We start from the raw sequence: 21592 nt of genomic DNA, 5'->3' as shown, positions 1-21592 counted from the left end.
AAACCTTTGGGTGGATGCTGCTTTAACCTACTGATCCATCTAGCATGATGAATTACCTGTTCGTGCCCTGGATCTCTAATGCCCTGACCCCCATATTCCCTTTCCTGGGCACCTGGCATTCTCCATCACCTTACAGGGAGCACAGACAGCTCATTCAGGGCAATACGGACAGGAAGATGGCAAGATGCCTAAAAAGCAGATGACAGGATGCTCAGATTTGCAACACTTCTGTCTATTTGTGGCCCCAGTCCCAGTGGAAATTGCATTCCTACCCACTGAAGCACTGCTAAGCCTTTCAACCCGAGTCCTTCAGCTCAAGTTTTATGATGCCAGGGGGATTGGGCTCACTGCCCACCAACAACACAGGCAATGAATTAATGTTCCTTATGTCCTAAGACCTTCTCTGTAATAGAAAAATTCCTTAGACAGAACCTAGAGGGTTGTTTACCACCTTGGGAACCCCACTGCAGAAAAGATGCTGACATGCTGAAGGGATTTATATAAGAGCAGGAGGAATCAAAGTGGGAGGACAGACTTCTGTTAGATGGACAGAGAACAGTCTGATCCGGCTGAACAACTGGAGAGAAATACTGATGGTATACTGATGGTATACGAGCCACGGTATGGTTATTCAATGAAGTACAGTGTGCAGCACAGCTGAGCAAAAGGAAATCATAACTGAATGCCAGGAAAAATGAAATAAAAGAAGAAATGTAACAAGATTAGGGGATTTCCAAGTCCCTTAAAAATAATAATAATGCATAATATAGGAATATCACAGCACTGAGAGAGTGAGACATATGAGAGACCCCTTTTTCCGTTTCCAGTTTCTGTATCTTTACAGACCATAAAATGGAATGTGCTGACCTGCAGAGCTAAGATTTTTAAAGGAAGCAAATAAACACATACATAGTTGTATATGAATGAACAGTCTGTAGCAATAGACAGGATCAAAACCTTTTTTAAGACACAGAGCAGACACTAAGCTCTGGGGAGTATCTCTAACTATGGTCAAATCACTTCATAGTTTTCCATTCTGGGCCAACCTGGCTCTTCATCAGGTCTCAGCGGTTCTCAGAGATGGGATGATGAATGACTGAATCATGACTGAGCTAATGTTCTTCCTCGGTTTAAAAACAGAAAGCACCGGAAAAGCATGAAGAGAGATAAGCAATGCTTAAGAGGAGAATTCAGAATGATCCAGGAGTTAGTAAGGATGGAAATATTTTTTATAGCTTTGCAGTTTTGGCACTGGACAAAATTCTAAATACATTCCTGACAGATGAGATCCCCAAACATCTGGAGACATAGGAGTTGATAAGAAGCCACTGAGTCACATTTCATAATGGATAAATTTAGACATTTCTAACAGCTGGACTGACTGTGAGGGTTGGGCAGGGTTGTGGATGGAAGCTGTCAGAAGTTCAGCATGGAAACAGCCTGACAGCGAGGCTGGAGACCAAGACTTTACCTCGCCATCAGCAAGGGGAGGATTTCCCAAGTGCAAGGGGGTGCAAGGAGGTAACAAAATTCTCCCCATGTTCCTCACTGATCACTGCAGATCCAGGTGGTGGGAATGTGTTCCGCGTGCTCCTGTAGGCCAGCAGTATCCTAATCCCCCCATAGGCACCTGGTACAGAAATGTCTACAGGAGTCTACAGGCTGAAACAACAGCTCCGAACCCCACCTGCCCCTGATGCCCCCTGGAAACCTGCTGCTTTGGGGAGAGGGTTTCTAACAACCCTGGCAGGGACATGGCGTGCCCCAAGGTCGCTTTTTTGTGCCAGGGTCTGGCCATGGGCTCTAGCAGCCTTGTGTAACTGCAGCATTCGCAGCACTGTGTCCTGCAAGGGAGGGGACAGCCAGGACAAAGCTCAGACCATGAACTGGGAAGAATTTTGGCATCTTACAGCCCTTGCCTAAATACGTTTAAGCTTCTGGAAACCAGGCAGGAGTGGGAACACCGCAGGACAAATGGCTCAGACTTTTAATGGGTTTAAAATAGGTTTGAAATCAAAGAAGATGTGATCCAGTGATCCAATGTCGACTGACGTTCCTGAGAGGCAGCCAAGAAAAACAAGCTGCTGTTCAGAAACCCGCCACAGAACAAAGGAGAGAAGAAGGAGATGAAAGGGAGAATGCAAAAAAGCACGAAGCCATCAGCTCAATACGTGTATCTAGCAGAGGACTGCCATGTCAGCACTAGTATCTAATGAGGTCAGATGAAAAAGGATTTTTCATTCAATAAAATCATGTTGATGTGCTTGAAATGTCTCTGATTTTAATAAGAAAATAATTACTGATTTCTAAACACATTTCAAGCCATGAATTCCCTTTCCAGATTGGATGAAAGCAGGACAAGTTTAGGGGGTTGATACAATTTAAAGGGAACCAAAGGGGTCATTTTTCTTTCTCTACCCATCCTTCAATGTATAAAGCAATATTGCCTTTACGTTTGCTGATCTAAACTGAAGTATCTCCCTTACCCTGCAGTCTTTATTCCTCCTTTCTAGTGTAGAAAGGCCAGAGAAAAGGAAGAAGCAAAAATGAAAGTCGCTTGTTTTTTTCTATAAGGGCTTGAATAAAATAAGTGTTATACTTGCCTGAAATCATGTTTTTAAGCCATTTCACTAAAAAATTCTGTTCTAAAGTGGTCCAACAGAAAGTAAAACTCATTTTGAGCTGCTGCTTTATCCAACTTATGTTGCCCATTGCTGCAGCAATACATCACTAAATCTGAGCAAACTACACTATTCTTTGAAAGGGAAGGAGACGTGGGACACATTATTTTTTATACATTTTATGAACAGAGATACAGACACAACGAAAGTAAACAAATTATCCCAGCCTGCAAAGGAAGGCAGAGGCAGAACCAACAACATAGGTTCAGAACAGAGCCTGGAGAAAAGTCAGTAGTGACTCATTAGATTGCAGTCGTGAAGGGTTAGTCCCCAGTCTTCATCTTTAGACCAGCGATTTATATTTTCTGTCTTGGGACAACGGATTTTTTTTGGTGAGTAATTATGCAGGTTTGTCTCTGTCCTCCCACACAGAAGCTCTGTATTTTCTGAAAACAATGTCTGGTGGGATTGACACTGAACTGTCTGAAAGCAGATTTTAGTGTTCAGTGAGCAGCAACGATTGCTTGTATTTTTGAAAGCAAGAACAGATATGACATACAGTTTGGGTTTCTTTTTCCTAGTTAATTTTCAAGATTATTCTAAAAAAGAGGACTAAAGCACAATCCCCAAAACCCAGCAACTGGTTTGCATATGTCCACATAACAACTGTAACATTCGTGATGTTGCTGGGACATGCGCTGTCTTTATGGGCTCTTGGTGTAAGAATTTTAATTTATCTTAAGTTAAAAGTTTAAAGCTTGTGCTAGCTTGTTCCAAAGACCTTTTGTAATATTAACTGAATTATGTCAAGTATTTTCTGTCAGCTATAAGATTTGTCATAAATCACAAGAAATCTTGTAATAATGTAGTTCTGAGCATTATGTCTCCAAAAAGCCCCTTTCATAATGGGAAATACTGTCTTATGTTTTTGAATGTCTTTCTTTCCTCCCTTCCCTTGGGCTGTGCTTTTTTCTTTCTTTTGTCCTTTCTAGGGAAATTAAAGCTTTCCTTTGGACTGACTGGAGAAAATCAACCATTTAGTTAAACTCTATGTACCTTCCTCATCTCCCTGTAATAGAGGCAATTTCCTTTCATCTGCACAAACATTTAGTACACTGGACTCCAGATTTACCATTTAGTTTCTCCTCAGTAATTTCCCACTTGAGATCTTTTAGCAAAGATGGGCATGAGTGAGCTTATGGAAAAGACTTCTTGATGCTGGGGACATTCGGTTCAGAGCCAAACCCACCTCTTGTGGATGACCAGCATCTATAAACATCCAACCCAAAATACCAGAACCAGGTAATGCTGCCTGATGGAGCTGATTCTCTCAACATAAAGAGACCTCCTGGGTGTCACCCTCCTTCTTGTATATCCTGGGGAGTCCCAGGGCAGAAGGTGTCATCCTGCTGGCACAAGGCTGCCCAGAGCAAAGGTAAGGAAGTGGAGCTGGGCCCAGTGCCCATTTGCAGGGGTGTATGCCCCTGGACACTGGGCAGTGCTCAGAAGCCAAGGCCATGCACTTTGGTCTGTAACAGACGCTGGCACTAAACAAAGCCAGCGAAGGACTGTCTTTGAGAAGGTAACACGTCCAGGACCAACTGACGCTACCACTCTGCGGTGACTTAAGGCAGGCAGCAGCTTTGGCTAAGCTGCACACTGCAGAGTCACTGGGACATGGCTATTTACTTGTTTTGACTCAAAACACGAAAGGAGTAGCTGCTGCAGCTCTTCAGTTTCAAGTAAAGCCTCACAGGGGTGTGAAAGTCTTTGTGGAATATGTCTGTGCAAGGCTGGCACGTGAAGTCCCGTACTGGGGACTGTGATGGGTTTCTATGGTTAAGCGAGAACCCTGCTTTGACCACATTGCTTCACCTCCTCTCCCTTCTCCTTCGGAAGAGCACTGAACCCATCACTAGGCAATGGCAAGCTTCGAGGCTGGTCGGATCAAATGGGAGTCGTCGCTGAGAAGCAGCTGGCTCCTGCTCAGAGCCACCTCAGTGCAGGAGCCTTATCTTCAAGGAGGGACAAGTGAACCTGGGTGCGGCCATCAGGTTGCCTCCTGAGACAGAGCCAGATGCAGCAATGCAATGAAGCAGGAGCTGATCCTGGGGCTCTGCTCCAGAGCCTTGTCCAATGTGGACTTTAGGCCCTGACACACCCCTGAAATGGCACGCAGACACTCAAAAAGGCTTTGAGCAGCGATTAAGTGACGGCCCTCTGCAGCCCTAGCCCTAGCCCTAGCACCAGCCCTCTGCAGATCCCCTGGTCAAAGCCACTAAGGGCAGTCAGTCATGCAGCAGGGAGTGTATAGTTTTGGGAAATGAGTCTGAAGTATTTGTGTTTTTTTTAAACATTAGCTGAGTATCTGGGCAAATACTTTTCCAGCTATGGGTGTCCTACAAAATGTTGGCTATGGTGTTACACTAATGAACCTTTGTGACTGGGGTGCCTCAAGGGTGAGCCAGTGTGGTTTCTGATTCCCTAAGCAAACACCAAGGTTCCCTAGCATGAGCAAGTTGAGGGGTAAGTAGTGACTAATGAACAGCTGGTATGAATTCTGACACTCTTGGAATCCAGAAATATGTTGATGAATTCTGGCAGAAGTCCAGATATTTGTGAAGTAATGACTAAGGTGGTAATGAACTACAGCTGACTGGCTTATTCACGTTCAGAGGCTCAGTGGTTTATTCCAGTGTACATCCAGCATCTCTGGCCCAGTTCTGGGCCACCTCTTCATGTCTGGAAGGTGGTGTGTGCCTGGGGATGCTACAAAGCACTGCTGCAGTGGGGACCCACAGGAGTACCAGTGCTCAGGTGCATCGTGCACATGCTCCATCTTAAGGCAGCCAAGACTTCTGGCTTGTGTGAGCCAAGCCCCTTCCTATCTGCAAGGCAAGGTGCATAAGCAGCTCTGCAAACACTGGCCTGGGGAGAGTAAGTACCACAGGGAAGGAGGAAACTGAGCATCCCATTAGGAAATGTCAGCGGCTTCACCTTGTATAAGGAGCAAAGCAGAGAAGACTAAAGTTGATGAAGGACAGGGAGTGCCTGCTTAGGCCAACAGGGGCTGAAAGATTTAGGATCAGAAAATTTCAAACTGGGAAGAGGATTAGTCTCTGGAAATACAACTGATAGATGAAAAACAGAGAAGGACTGGAAAATTACGCTAAAGTGCATAGACTCTATGCTGTGAACATATGTATTACAGGTGCTGACAGGCACCAGTAAATCCTGGCCTTTTCTACTGGGTCACCTTCGAAAACAGGACCTAGGGTGATTGAGCATTTTTGAACACACTGCCTCCTGATGAGGCATATGCTAGATTTATATCAATGCCCTGCCCTGATTTCAGTAAGGCTTCTCTTGATGTGCACAAAGACAAATATGACCAGACCACCCCTTGGACAATCTTCCTGCAATACCCGAGTATGCATCTGGTTGTATTCTAGCCCTCCTGTGCAAGCAGATACATTCAGTCTCTGTGAAAACAGGCATATTTCCCTGCATGAGCTGAGAATGCTGCTCACAGATTTCCTTGGGTAGATTCAGACAGGCAGCTCAAATTAAACTAAACTCAGCCCAACAAATGGCCTTACTTTTCTTTTCCTGTTTTTTTGAAAGGGATTTATTCTAATGATAAATGAATTTAACTGGCAGGCAAAACCACAGATGGCCGAACATGACAGATTGATGTAGCCAGATGGAAACATGTTTGTTTTAACCAACAGTCAGTAGGCACAGCAGCAACAGCCTTTTCATGCCGCTTTACAGGAATCAAGCACTCTGAAACTTGATTGGAATTATGTCATGAGAAATAAATAGCCCAGATCAAGCCAGAGATAACAGACAGTGCAAGGCAACGGCGGTGCAACATTGCTTCAGAGGGGAAAATGCATCTAGAAGTTGTTGAATGTAACAAACCTGAGGACTGAGAGGAATAAGCTGACCTGGGGGCACGTTTTGGCTGTCACTGACCCCCTGTCAGCCAGCAGTGAAGGTCTCCACAGCATTCAGGAGTGGTCAGAAACACAGCCCTGAAACAGCAAAAGATATTTCTTGGCAAGTGCCATTTTTCTGCTGCTACAGCCACTGGCCTCCTCCTCCTGCCTTACCATCAGTGCCAGATGTGGACCCCGCTGATGCTGCAGGGACACGCACCCCACCGCCTGTGGGACATCCCCACTGCACGCACCCACCAGCTGAGGGCTTTCTGCCGATACACACAGCCTTTGCGTCAGGGCAGGGTTTTGCATCAGGGAACCCTTTTTTTTGTTTGCTCATCACCAGATTTGGGAAGAGGAATCTGGATTGCTGATGAAGTTCTCCCCTCTCTCCCCACCAGAGCCCCTGATGTTTTTGTCACAAACGAGCCATAGTTGTTAGCACTCTTTCCAAGAAAAGCAGCAGTGTTTTGCTAAAAGTGCCGACGGGCAGCAGGTTGGCATTGGGTTTCTTTGTTAAAAGATGACAGAGCTTATGTTTTTCGGGAGAAAGAAAAGTCCTATTGATATAATAATATCATGCCAGGCAGACAGCTCTGCTTGTGTAATCCGCTTTGAGCACAATACCATGTTGTGGCTCGAGCATTGTTTCCAGCTGAAAAGTGGCTGTGATTTGCCTGGTCAAGGACGTTATCCTGACTGACAGGTCTACAAAAGGAGACGCCATGTGTGGTGGGCTGAGAGGCCGGGGGAGTCCACCTGAGCAGCGAGGGGATGGGGCAGGGATCAGGCACGAGGTCCTTCCCGTGCATTCACCTCCCTCCTGTGGGTTAAAAGGGTGCCGAGGGCATCCCACAGTCCTGGTGGGATCTCACGGTGCTGGTGGCATCCCACAGTGACAGGCTACTATTTCCCTGGTGCAGCAAGGATGCACAGCAAGGCTCATCGGATTAAGCAGTTTCTACCACGGGGTACATGGTCAGAGCAGAGAAGAAAGAGGAATTCACACCAGAAAAGTTACCCCCAAGCACAATCCTCTCTAAGGGTGATAGTGTGATACCTTACCAGAAACGTGATGACACCTCTGTTTGGAAAGACTGAAGGTAGAGGATACCTGCTCCAGCCAGGGTTATTTTTCCCCTGCAGCAGTCAAGATGTTTCTATATATGCTCTTTGGGCTATTGCCAAAATCCTGGCATGCCAGGGAAAGAGTAAAGCTAGTTTATAGCTGCAGTGACAAACTACCAATACCACTAAGACCTTCTTCTTCCTTTGTTTGCTTTCCCAACAGGGCTACAGAAGTACTCACCTTAGACACTGAAATGGCCCTTTGCTCTCAGAGCTATGATCCCTGAGAAAGGTGGGGCATTTAAAGTTTAATTGTTAATTGATCACCGACAACTGCAAAGGCACTCAGGTTTTGGATGAGTACTTTCTTACTGGGGAGAAGTAGAAATGGGAATAACAGACAAATCCTAGCCTGCCGCATAGCTGGTGGCTCTCTGTCATTACACTCCACCACCAGCACACTGTCTTGTTCAGTCAGATGTCCTAGAAGTCACAGGAAAACATGAGCAAAGCTGTGCTGATTATGCACATTACTAACGAAGAAGAGAGAGCTTTTTTATCTTAAAATTAAAACATATAGATAGTTTCTGCCTACCTAGAATTAGCAATTAGCTGCAAGGGGAACACTGCTATTTCTAAATCCGACAGCATATAAACAGAATTAGACACTGTTCGCAAAACCCCCTTGATTTTCACTTTGTATTTTTTGCTGTTTACTGACTATTGAAAAGCCGAACTGGTTGAAGCTCTCAAAATGTGTGCCGAATATGACAGTTTCTTAACAAATAGTTAAAAGATAGTACCATGTTGTAGGTGGGAATCTGCCTTTGCTTTGGATCTGTAAATTGCCCCTTTACCTTCTATCTCTTTTTGACAATTCATGTGAAATCAGAAGCATGTCATAACTTCAAGATGTTGATCCTGGCTTGCTTTGGACCAGACATCAATCCTGTGGCAAAGATTATGAGCGTTATGGGCATTTCTATCACCTGATGAGCTGACCTTCATGTTTTGCAGCATAGCTAGGGAGTTACAGAGTTGTTAAAACTTTGCAGCAGAAAGTTTGCTGCCAAGTTTTCCATGTAGATGTGCTAAACTTTCTCCAACTGAAGAGCATTTGTCATTGGCAAAATAGTGTCTTCTATGTAAAGTGGTTTATTACAGCCACTTGTGTTGCAATGATCATCCCCAAGCTGTTTGCAAAACCTTCTTTAGAGCTGAACTCAGCTATCAGCTATACAGTGATAAATCTGGTTCACACTGAAGCCTTATACAGGTTGTTTGTGGATCTCATGCTAGCCCTTTAAACACAGGCTGAGTTCCACTCAAATGTGAGAAGTGCATAACAGCAGCATGGCCAGACGAGTGTAGGCATCAGATGGATAGGCAGGACAAAGAATACAGGAAAGAAGAGAATAGTTTGCCTCTTTGGAGTAAGTTACCTCAATCAACATCCTTCCTTAAGCAAAAAATATTTCAGTATTTTACTGATGATAAATGAGCATCTGCAGCAGCCCAGCCTGACACATCAGCATTTTCATTATGTATTCAGGGTATGGCACTAGGAGATGGTGCTGTGCAGATGGCAAGCACACATGTTCTGCAGCATCAAAGTCCTTCTCTGTCCTCCAGACAGGAATTTTGGGATTTAAATGCCAAGTAGCCCTGTGCTGGTCTTCAAAATCAGTCTGGCTTTCCCTCTCCAGATGGAAAAATAAGCACGAAGTGCTATGCATGTAATTAAACCAAATTCTGCTCCAGACATTCAAAACTGCTAAGCTAAGCGTGGCTGGGACAGTATTTGATTACTGAGAGGAGTGCATCACCTGCAGTCTCTGAGACCACTCCTAGTTAAGGCAGACAATTTTTTGACAACTTTCCATCCAGGACAGACCAGGCCTGAACATGCTTAATTAGCAGGATGATGAGTGCTAAGCCTGAGGTTGTATTAGTCTTGCTTCTAAATTTGGACACATGCTTTGAACTAGTAATACGGGAGTTAAAAGCATCATGTAAACAGGATTAGACTTGGCTCGCAAAACCTTGGCTTCTTCCTTGTTCGAGGGAGTAAGAGGCAGCAAGAAAGCACACAGTAGAGCAGATGCTTCAGACAAAAATGGCTAGTAACTCTAAAAGCACACCTTTCAACATCTACTGCTGAGCATGTAAGAACATGGTATGCCTGGGGTCCCATGACGGGCGTCAGCACCTGCAGGTGGGACGATGTGCCCGGGAGGGCAGTGGCACTCAGCAGCAGTGGGGAAGGAGCCCGCTGAGCACAGACCTGCTGTCCTGCTCAGAAACACGTGCCCAGGGGACACCACTGCACATCTGCAATGACTGGAGTAGCCAGTGCTATGGAGCAGCCTGGAAAGGTGCAGCAAAGTCCCACCTCTCTGCTGAGAGGGAAATCAGAAAACCGAGGGCACTTACAGGGAGCTGATAAAAGCCACCTGAGCAAAACTTCCAGGTGGAAAACAAAGGACGTGTCCAGGAAAAAAAAACTTGTGAGGTTTGCCCCATGGCTGCAAAACAGGGCTCTCTCTGGCTGTTCCCTGGATCCAGATCTTCTGTTATTGGACTTCAGAGATCATGGACCAGGCAACCACTGCCTCTGATCAGGGTACAGACACAAAGCAGTGAGCACTGGAGGAAGTAAAATACAGAAGCCTTCCACTCCATTTATCCAGGGATTTGCTGTCTCAGCCGCAGTGCACAAATACACAGAGCTTGGTATATTTGAAAATGTATCAGACAGCACTCAAACCCACGCACCAATGGATGTACACAGCTTACTATGTTTCAAATACCTGTACTATATGTACTGAAGTATAGTTTCATGAGAGAAATTCAAGCATTTGGGAGGGCAGTAGCTTTCTGGGAGAGTGTCTTTATATGTGTAAGTTCAGCCTAGCACATGGGAATCCAGGTTCTGATCTGATTGCTTGACATTTCCCTATATAAGTACTAATACTTTATCTTGTCTTCTGAATATGACCATGGGTGCCCCCCCCCCCCCCCCCCCCCCCCCGTTTTTCAGCTCTGGGTGATATGGATACTCTTAGAAATTTATATTCGTATCATTCCTGTCCAGTCTCTAGCATCAATCTCCCAGAGCAGGGATCTCCCAAGCTAGCCAGAATCCCTTCATTTGCATTTCTGTTTAAGAGAGAGTTAAATCCCCTTTATGTGCTGGTTTGCCTTCTTTTCTTTTCCTTATTTATCTGCAGATGTTTCAGGACTGGAGTAGAGTGCTTAGAAAAAATCTCCCAGCTGATGAACAAAAGAGTATTTAATTTAGCTACTTTCAAGTAATCCAGTCAAGCCATTCAGACATTTGTTGCCAAACAAGATCATCAAGGCTAAGAGGCTTGTATATACTATTCCTATTGTTCTGGTGAGTTATTCGCCTTGTACTCAGAGCAGTCTGTAAACTATTCCTCTATATATAATGAGAAGGAATTTTACACATGTAAAGAATTCTCCATGCTTTGGTTTACAGATGTGATTTAACAGTTCTTGCCTTCAGAGAGCTTGGCGGACAAATATCTAAGGTATCTAAAATATTATAAGAGAGGTCAGAAACAGCACCAAGAACTTAGGGCTGGCTGCTTTTCTGGGCTCATTCAGCCTGCTCTAGTGAAAGAAGTTTTGACTTTGGGAAAGAGTGTTTAATGGGCTTGGAAGGAAGTGTGTGAAAGCCAAAAATATCTCCTGGAGAGTTTGAAAAGTATCCTCTTTTTTTCTTTACATGTTTGCTTTCCCATTGAAAAATAGTTTCAGTGGAATATATTGAAATGGCTCACTCTGAAGGCTCTCCAAACATTATTAAAATATACTTTATATATAGTCTTCATGTCATAAAGTGGGAAGACTCATCTCCCGAAGCCATTTTTTCCTTGTCTTAGATACTTGCATATGAACACACAGGCAGGAAGTGGAGCTGTTCACACAGTAGGAAAAGTAACATCAGCTCCTCTGCCCCAAGGAATATCAGGTGAGCTGCTGTTTGTTGCATTCACAAAAGTGGTGGCCCTTAGCATGAGTATCCTCTAAGGGATCCTCCTCCTCTGTGGATTCCTGTTGACTCGCTTGCCTCCGTACTTCTATATTTTACCAGGCACTTTCAGCTTCAAACACTGGACTCCACCTTACTTGCAAATCTGCAGTCTGGATCACAGTGAGAATATTGGCGCAGGTACTTTATTTGTGATTTTAAGATGTGTGTCTCACTGGGGGACTGCAACCAACACAGTTCCGTTAGTGGCTCTGAGATGCAACACTGAAACCTTTGCTCCTTTGGACGATGTCTCTTTTGGCCCAGTCAAGTTTTGCATCTCGTTTTTCCTTAGACTTTTTGAGTCCGTTGCAAATTCAGTGCTGAAAATGAACTTTGAAAAAAAGCACCTGTTTTTCTAATTACAGTTGTACTGTTGGATTATGTGGCACCGTCAGCTGGAGTCCATCCATGTGCAAGTGCAGCAATCACTTCAAACAACAGCCTTTAGTAAGATTGCAACCACATTCAAATTTGTAGGCAGTTGAAAAATACAGTCACCTCTGGGAAGATGAGTATTTTCCATCCGAGAAGAAATTTCCATACACAAGACGATCACTCCTAACAAAATATTGAAAGACAAAAAAATTCAACAGAATGTGCATTTTCAGTCAGGTTGGGGTTTTTTCTGCATGAACAAGTTTTTAGTACCTGAAGAAAGTTTCTTTGATATTAGTTTGGCAAGCCACAGTTCCTTGGAAATAGATAATAAAGCTTGCTCTCTGCTTTGTACTGTGTGCTTGAAGGCAGTTCAGGAATATGAACCTGTTCCAGAAAACTGGACACTGGCGTCATCGCTGAATTCCCCGGAGGAGTGCTTCCAGAGGAAAGCCCCTCAGCTGTACGTGGTTACCTCCCCGCCCCAGACCATTTTACTGTGCACAAAACCCCAGCTGCACTCCTGCCTACACTGCTGATCACAATTCCTTCTTCAAAAAGTTAGAGCCCCCCACCCCCACCCCCATCTAGCAACTGAACCTTTCTGGTGGGAAGGACAAGATACTTCTGTTGTTTATCCCAGCGGCAGACTGACTTTCCCTGGCTTTGACCAAGCACACGCCCACAGCCACTGCCGTTTCATTCCTTTCCTGCCTGAGTCTCCCATGAAGGACTGCATCTAGGGTTTTTTTCACACCTTCCTCGAGACAGTCTGGGAACAACATGTACCTTGTTTACTTAGCAGTATCTCACCACAGAGTTGGACCGTGTTTTTTAAATTAAAAGGGCCAGACTTTTAATTTGGATTAATTTAGTTTCTTTCTCTTTGCATTTTTTTCCTTTAATCGCTGTGTTTCAGGCCAGCGGGACAGTACCAGCTGTCACTTGCCAGCAGGTGATGTCACCTTGGCGTATATCTGACAAGCCTCTATTTTTACAAAAGGTCAGTTCCTCCAGCTCTCTGGACAGACTGCATGTGTTATGGGAAGCAATGTTAAACCCAGATCAATGTATTTGGCTTCCCTTTCAACAGTTACAGTTCCTGAAACTGAATGACTTTGTATCAATCCTGCCACGTCGTTCTAATCTTCACATTGTCTTTGAGCCATTTTTCTCCCTGCAACACATCCAAATTTAACATGTTCTACTAATGTCACTGACATGCTCCTCCCTTTGCAGTTTATTAATACAATTTTAAAAAACCTTTTGTTGCCCTTCAATATGATTTACGATGTGTTGTTGCTTCCATGACTAAGAGGAACTATTAGAGGGTCTGAAATATCTCCAGTGGTGTCCAGAATATCTTTCCACCTCCATAGTTTAAGTCCTGCCTACAAGACAGGCTGTTTAGAAGACAGAAATAATAAAATACCACCGTTTTAGACCATTGCCTGTGGATTCAACCCCTCCCACTTCCCTCCCTTCTGAAACAGAAGTTGTTTCTTTGTGATTTTACGTCCCTGCCAACACTTTAGCAATAGCTGTGAGCCTTCCCTGACCACAACACTCAAGTACTTTGAGAGCTGTGGCTCAGAAAGCCTTCATTCTTATTGTCAAAGCAGCTGAGCTATGGGAACAGCACACTGTGGTGATTCTTTTAATGTATTTACTTATTTATGGCCTAAATTGTTTTTTACTTTTTGTGCTGTCAGATTAGGTCTTGCTGGCATTTGCTTTAGAGTGACCATCTCCGTTCCTGGTAGATGGTATTTCTCCACAGTAGTGCTGAAATTTACTTCTCTTAGTGAAGCTGTTTCTTGGTTTTGCATGAAAATCTGTAGAAAACTCATTAAATCTTCATCGTCTACCAATATGCAGCCGGACACAGACCTTATAAATCAACTGGTTTGCTCCTTCTGAGTCTAATGATTAAACTTGAAAACATCAGTCAGAGTACGTGCAGTCCAGGGTTTCAGTTTGCAGAGAAAATTGCCTCTGATATCACACAAAAGATATGTAGCGAAGGTGAAATATGTGACCTCCTTTAAGATTTCCCATGTCTTGCTCCCATACCATTATAAGCAAGGGCATCTCTTGGCTGTAGTGACCAATCCACTCCACACTGCTCTTGTTGGGTGCTTTGAATGAAGATCTCTCCTTTGCAAGCATCAGTCTCCAAGCTGGAGGTAAGCTATCAACATTCCATGACAGCCAGGAAAAAAAAAAAAAAAAAAAAAGGCTCTTTATGGACGGCTCTCCACATCCCCTCCTGCTGAACCAGCTCGAGGAACTTCTTCTTGGTGGTTTTCATAGACCAGTTACACCCCAAAAGCATTTCTGCCAGCCTCGGAAGTGCCCTGTCTACCGCTCCGGCGGCGCAGGGGGTGGGCAGGATCTCACGTGTAGCTCTCAACCGGACCAAAAAATCACAGGGTAGCTCAGTGCATCTGGATTTTAAAAGACAAACTGCAAAGAACAGTGAGCAGCAGTATTTAATGGAGTCTTCCCGGTTCTTTTCTTGGTTTCTTTTCCCAGAGTAATACCTTGATCATGATGTCCTGGTGAAGCCAAAGGAGGAGGAGGGACAGCACTACAGAAATCAGACCCAGGACCTCAGAGCTGAACTGCTGCCTGGGAGGCGGCCGATGCGTGTGTGCTGCCCCAGCCCAAGGCAGCCTCCACCCCCCTGAGCAGCTGTGGTTTCATTGTAGTATCATACGAGCCCCTGCTGGCCTCGCTTTTCTCCTCCGCACTCCTTGCGCTGCCAGTTTTCCTGGGCTTTCCCCCCTCGGGATTCCTCGCGCAGCCACCCTCTGTAGGCACTCCTTTCTGAGGATGAAAGTAACTTTCTGGGGAAAGGATGATCCCAAAGGGTCCGACCAGTGTTGCATGGCATCGCCCTGCTCCCTCTGCGATGGTGGTGGCAATCCCTGGCAGGAACCGACCGTATCTCAAGCTAATGAGTTGTCAGCAACCCGTCCCGTCCCTCGCCTCCCGGGCAGGTTATTATTATGAGGGCTGTCAGTGGCGAGTGAGGATGGGGCAAGCAATCCATTTCTGCAGCCAGCGGGGAGCTGCGAATCTGTTCACAGGGGATCAGCGGGGTGCTGTGGGAACTGGCCTGCCCTGCAAGCGTCCACCAAGGGCTACCATTCAAGAGAGCACTGTGGGTTCATGGCGAGCACAGCGAGTTTGCCTCTAATGTATGCCCTAATGAGTCAGTGGAGGGTGTTCTGCCTGCCTGAATGTCTTTAGTGTGGCAAAGCGGAGTGGACATTCCCATACAATAGTGGGCTTAAATTCAGCTTCTCACCGACGCCTAATTCATGGGCGGAACGGCTTTTCTAATACCTATAGAAGAGAAGTACAGTAGGTCATTTCACCAACTAATTGGAGTTGACAATCCCGTATCTATCCATATCTCAGAGCCATTTGCACGCATTTGGAAAAGAAGGCATTTCGTCTTCCCTCATGTGGTCAGCCACCAGGAAGGGAGAAAAATATTTATGGGTTTGTGCCTTAAGATGGTCACAGCTTTGCAACAAAAACTACCATACCCTGGCAGTGCCTTTTTCACTTCCTGAATGGCAGGTAGAGCGTTTAAGCGTCATCTTTCCTACCTCCGTTCTCCACCTTTTACATGGTGCTTCCTTTTCCCCACCCGAGGTTTGGCATCTCTGCAGGGCACCCTCTTCATGTTGTTCAGGTGCCCCACAGCACAGAGCCTCTGTATTGCATGTCTTCTAGGTGCCATCATAACATCAATAAAATGATGCAATGATGGTCAGAATGATAAAAATTGCTCCTGCTTTGCAAATGGGAGTTTCACAACTTGCTGAAGGCCACTTGTTGGACCAGCAGTGGGGGTAAGACTGGTCCTCAGCCCCACTCCTGTGATGACAGAATGCATCAAAGCTGCCACGTTTTAGTCTTTTGGGGCATAGCATGAACTTCTGCTATTATCAACACATTATCCACAGGCCGGTTCAGATACAGTAGTTGCCTTTGAGTATATACACAGACAGTATTCATTATTAGATTTTAATTAGGCACATAACACCAGAAAAAGAACACTTTTTAAATTATCTGTGGAAGACAAATGGGCACTTTGGAGTTCTGTGCCAGTTAAAACTGGACCTTCCCCTCTCTTTGGTAGACCATTTTGTCCTCAAAAACGTCAGCCACAAAACTAATTCTTCCCAAACACTGGGAAGGACTTAACTGTGGTTTGAACTAACTTGGGGGATTTTAATTTTTCTTTTTTTTTAAATAAAAGCTTGGTTTTCTCTATTTGGCATGGTAAACCCTAGAGGTTTTTTCAGCACAACTCTCAACTCCATTAACAGTCTACGAGGAAATCATATACCTAAATTAATGGCTTCTTCCATTTGCTAAATGTTTATTCCACGCGTGATCCAAAATGTAGAACATAGTAAAATTGCCTGGTTAGTATTTCATGCTGGAACTGAAGGAGATTGTAACACCACTTGGATGGAGACAAATAAAATTTATGCATCGATCCTATTGACTCAGGGCCAGTTTAGTTATTCTTGATTTGACATGGAATTTTTCTGAGATGCTATAGAGCTAGGAAGCAGTATAAAGCTGCAGAACAAATAGAATAAAGGTGACATAAATTGCCAAGATTTTTTTTATAATATGTTCATTAAGGATATTACTTTGCATAGGATGAAAAACTTTACCATGTTTTTGCTCTTAAAAAACAATGATGTGCTGGAAGTGTGGGAAATATGTTTTAAAAACCCAGTAAATGGAGCACATGTCAGTAAAGACAGCTCAATTTCGTTACGGTGGTGTGATCACAAAAACATTTTCTACCATGCAACTTTTAATTAGTCTCGCAAAAAATTATTCTGCTTCACTTATACAGAGTACAGTAAATGGCTACGTAAATGCGTAAGGAATGAAAGAAATATTCTTTGTTCAAACGTGGTGACCTTTGGGAGGCAAAGATGATAAGAGAATGAAGTTTCTTTCTGCTTCCACTTATATTTATCATGCTGCAAGTCAATGTTCCCTTATGAAATACAGTAATTATGATAAAAAATAAACTGAAGTGAACTTCTTCACTTCACACTTCAACAGTCTTCCAGCCATACAGACGCATTCATGCATGTATGGCTGTCATTTCCAATCCAGACAATTTTTGATAAGCTTTAGCTATTCTGAGGTGCTGCCAGTTTGAGTGACAACCTTGATACCTGCAACTAAACGGTTAATCTGTTCACCATTGTGAATGTAATCAGTGCTCTCAGACACAGCAGAATCCCACATCTTTCTGGTGTCTGAAATAAAAAGGTTGCTAGCAGATAATATAGAGTACATATACATATAAGGTGCAGCACACAAATATATCTTAATAATCATGGTATGGTCTGCACTGTTTTGTGGTATCGTGTGTATATATATATACACACACACGCATGAGTATGAAACCAGAGAAAATATAGAAAGTAAAACATACTTTTAAATGATATAAAAATGGATTTGGATTTGTCTTTGCTATAAATAAATAAAAAATAAATAATTAAGCAATGCTTTTCATTATAACAACATTTCGGATGTACCACTCGGGTCTGAGTCATGTGTGCTCTATGACTTTTTAGTATAATTTAGCATCCAGTTCCCATGGAACTTGGGGGCATTCTGCCCTTGAAAGCGCAGTCATTACTTCCATCCTGCTGCTATTTAAACACACTTGGAGATGATGTGTCCTTCCAAATGCGAATAAAGCAAACCCAGTGAAGGCAAAGGTTATGTAGGCAAAAGGTATTGTTTCCCTCATTTGCTGAAGACATTACAGCTGTAATCAATGTGCTCAGCTTGCACCTTTTAGCCCATTATCTGAGGCTGGAATCAACTTGGCAACATCAAAAAGGTTGTCTTTTTCATTTGTACAAGCTATTATATACTCATATATTTGCTCAGCATCAGAAACACTGGTCTGCAGTATTTTCCATCTGTACTTAATTCACTGATGTCGACTACTTGGGGGGAAAAAAGTCCAATTTCATGCAAATGAACTTTTTATTTTCAGAATAAACTCCTTGAAATTCTGCCAAGTTTAGCACCGCAAGTAATGGACCCGTAAAGAAAAAGTGCTGTATGAATAGTGTATTAGAGGAAAAGAGATCAGTTGTATATAACCTTCAAGATACCTCACAAAATACAGGTTCTTAAGTCTAGTAATTGTTGCTTCCCAAACACCACAAAAAGTAGAGCCGTACTATAAAGGTTATTGTCAACATGGCCTGTGGGAAAGTCCCTCTGCACAACTAAATTCCGCTAATCATTAAATGGTGAACAAGTATCACGGCAGTCAGGATTCCAGCCACTGTTATCTTCTGGATGGGTAAAGCATCTGGTGGGGTCTTCTGGTGGGAGCTGGTGGCCCAATGCTTGTCACCTGCCACTGCAGCTGTGCTTTTCCTCCAGCAGCCCAGCTGAGAGGGGCATGGGAATTGCCATCCACTTGACTCTATGGTGAATTAGCTTAAACCGCTTGATGTGAAGTCATATCTCCATTAAAATTCTTGGGGTCTCAACATGATAGTACTGCAAATTAAGCTTACACGTGACTGTTTAGCTGTGGATTTGATATCTGTTGTTAAATAAAACTCTAAGTCCATCATTTAATCCTCTAGATCTCCTTTCCCAGAGATAAAAAATGATAGGAGCTTCTTCTTGAGCATTTAAAGCAAGAACCCACAAAACCACAGATGAGCTGAAGTGTTTTGTGCCCAATTCACAGAAGCATGTAAATCCATAAAGCGTCACAGGTATGAACTAGCCCTTTCCCCCTTCTAATTACATACCTTATACCATCTGTCAAAACAAGTCGTCACTTGCCTTATGTGAAGCATCATTTGAAAGGAACATCAGTATCAGTCCATTGAAACCTACAACTGATCAAACAACCTTAAGGATAATTTAAGAAACACAACATTTGCCAGAAAATACTCAACATTTTGCATGGATATGCTAAATCTTTGTCTATTGTGTAGAAAAAACCAGTACAATAGTTTCACATCTAAGCTAGCATTTATTATATAAACCCCATATTAAATGCATCTGTTTATTAAGTGAAGTTGGCAATGCTATTATTGAGGTTTCACTGTTTTCCATTCTAAGCTCCTCTTTCCTTGGCAGCCTTTAACTGTTTGTATAAACAGTTACAGGAGGCAGATCTCTAGAAAAGCTTTCCTGGAAGCAGGAAGTATCTGCAGCAAGCTGATATTTTTCAAGAAAATTTCAGCCAGGAAGGTCACTTCCATGAATGGTGCTTGGAAAAAAAAAAAAATGTTCCTTTCCTGTTATTTTAAAAAAATAAAATAACATGTTTCTTCTGGAAAAAAATGCTAATGAGCTTTGGAGCAAATACTTGGGTGTCATAATAAATGGTCTTTAAGGTACACCTTTTGCTATGCTTGTGAAATGTGTCCACAGTCTAACCCCTGAAGGTTCCCTAATCCTCCAAATTATTGCAGTTTGCAGGTGTTGGTCCGAGCAAGCCAGCTCAGACACCAGAATATGTTGGCAGAGAAGCAGGCTTTTTTTCAATTGTTTTTATTACCCAAACTAGCTTAAGGATCTCCATCCTGCATTGCGGTAAACAATATGGTCATGGCCTGATCTTCTCTTCACTTGCTTGGTCAGCACCTACCCTTGCAAGTGTGTTTGTCACTGCATTCCTGGGCAGGAGAGTGGATCCCCCATTGCCCATCTTTGGGTCCTATTGCAAGAACAGGCTCCACTTACCTCCTTGGCCCTTCCCATTATCTGCAATGTAAATTGCCACAAAGAAGACACTTCTGTGAAGGGAGGAACCAAATGGATGTAAATGTCTCTAAGACCATGTTATGTGGCTGAGGACACCCATGCCAAGTGTGGCTGCTGTAGGCTGTAAAGAACAGAAAAGGACCCAAAGGGAGCAGTGGGGCCGGGTCACCTAGGGCATGCAAGGAGCATCAGGAACTGTCAGTGCACCATCAGAAGCACTGAAATTTGCTTGTGGCTCTCCAGGCTCTTGGTGCCCAGGCAGGGAAGCCCAAAGCCCATCAGCTGCCTCCTCAGAAACTCCTGCTGGCCCAAGAGAAGCCAGCTCCCATCCTCTGTGCATTACTTTTTTTGGGGGAAAAAAAAAAAAAAAGTAACAGTTAACTGATTTAACAGAGTACTCGCCAAAACTCTGCCAAACTAAATGATAATTTCAAGCGTTACAGAAAGCACTTGTGACAAGAGAACACCAGCATATCAGTGGCCTCCTGACTAGAAATGAACCAGGCAGAGCTGGTTTCTGTGAGCTCTGTTGCCATTAACAAAATGCAGCGGAAACTTTGCTGGCCAAAACTCCAGTTATTGAACTCTTGAAGCACTTTGAAGAAAGGCATTTCCCTGGTGACACACTGCACCCAGCACACAGTTGGGCACTGCCCCAAGAAGTATGAAAGTCAGGGCACTGGTAATGTGGGGGCGGTTGGCATAAAACCAGTGTAAACAGCTATACCCAGGCTCTTTTCCCTGGATTTGTATCAGTTGATGTGTGTTGAGTTACAGGATTTTGAGTTAATTTTGCCCTGAGCACGCTGCGGTCTTTTGTGCTGTCTGCCTTGGGCATCAGGTCCTTGCCATCCCCACAGTTCATTCCTGGGCGCTGGTAACCCTTCCTATCTCAGGTACGCTAAGCCTAAGGGGTTTGTGGGGTCTGAGAAAGCTTGCCCACCTACACAAGCTTGGACTCCTGCCTGTTTCAGGTAGGCAATGAGATGCTCCAAGGCTCTGGTAGCTGACCAGAAACTGGTTGCACGAAAGCTTCTCCTCCATTCTGCTCCATGAGCAAGTTTGTACCCATATGTTTGACTTTACAGCGGACCCTCACCACTCCCTAGCCCTGGAGAGGTCCTCACAAAAGGGCCACCCATTTAGCGGAGAAGCACAAGTCACTGGTCTCAGATGCAGGGCAGTGATTGCTGCCTCCCAGCTGAGATTTGGGCCCTGGGCTCAGGTTCAAGTCAAACACAAAATGCAGACGTCGCCTCTGGAACATTTTCAGAGCCGGACGGGGGGGCAGGATTTTTTTTCTGTCTGCAGACCCTTCCTGGAAACGAGACTTTCTAGCCCAGCTGTCCGAGGACCAGCTCTGGCTCCCCTGGGAGAGGTGCAAACAGCAAACAGCCTGGCAGACCTTGCAGAGGCTCCAACCCCAAATCACTCTTCCCTCTGGCTATCACAAGATTAGATGTATCTGGCCAAAAAAATAAAACCACAGCACATTAAAGCCCTACAGTGTAATTGAGGGAGTTCAGGCCGTATTTGCCCTTGGTCAGCTTTGTCAGCCAGGCTGCCGGTCAGCCTTGGTTTCCTTGGGACCCGAGCTCCTGTTTCTCTGCCTTGTGTCTCCAGAATATGGCTTGGGCTCAGAGAGAGTTTTCCAAGAAGTTCAGGAATCATGGATTTAGCTACTTCTTTTAAACCAGCAGCATTCCTCTCTCTTACTTTCTCCT

Source organism: Falco rusticolus, chromosome 5, assembly GCF_015220075.1.
Source record: "Falco rusticolus isolate bFalRus1 chromosome 5, bFalRus1.pri, whole genome shotgun sequence".
Lineage (NCBI taxonomy): Eukaryota > Metazoa > Chordata > Aves > Falconiformes > Falconidae > Falco > Falco rusticolus.
Note: the sequence above shows the minus strand (reverse complement) of the source record.